Raw genomic sequence first — 579 nt, 5'->3', positions numbered from 1 at the left:
CAAGCTTATGAAAAACCTTTGTGTTTAAACATTCTTCATAAATTGAAAGTGTTCCAGAATGACTATATATCATGAGGAAACTCCTGAGGATGATCCCCATTTGCCTAGAAGCCATTATTATAAGACTCTCAAGGAGAAATACAAGGGAGAACATGTTTATATTAAAGATGATAACTATGTTTCTAACAGTTAGTTATGGGATATTTCACACAAGTTTAATGCCACTATGTTACCACTAGTAAGCCAAATCTTCTTTAGAAAATGTTCCATGATTGCAATCTTATATATCACTAGTAAATGCCTTTAAATATGAGGTTTCCTAAAGGGGATGGGTTTCTCCTTTGAGAAACAATACAATTGAAAAGAGATTTTGTAAGATTATAACTAAATTTTTACAAGCCACATATAAGATGCTACTTTAGAGATTTGGTTCCACTCTAAATTTAAACTCCTATGATGTTGTTCTATTTTTAATGCTATGTGGACTTAATCATGACTTTGATTATTCTAAGTTTGTATTTCTAATGAAGGATGATTTTATTTAACCCTAATTTTGTCCCCTTTATACAATCTAATGAA

This window comes from Selaginella moellendorffii, unplaced genomic scaffold (assembly GCF_000143415.4).
Source record: "Selaginella moellendorffii unplaced genomic scaffold, v1.0 SELMOscaffold_24, whole genome shotgun sequence".
NCBI lineage: Eukaryota > Viridiplantae > Streptophyta > Lycopodiopsida > Selaginellales > Selaginellaceae > Selaginella > Selaginella moellendorffii.
Note: the sequence above shows the minus strand (reverse complement) of the source record.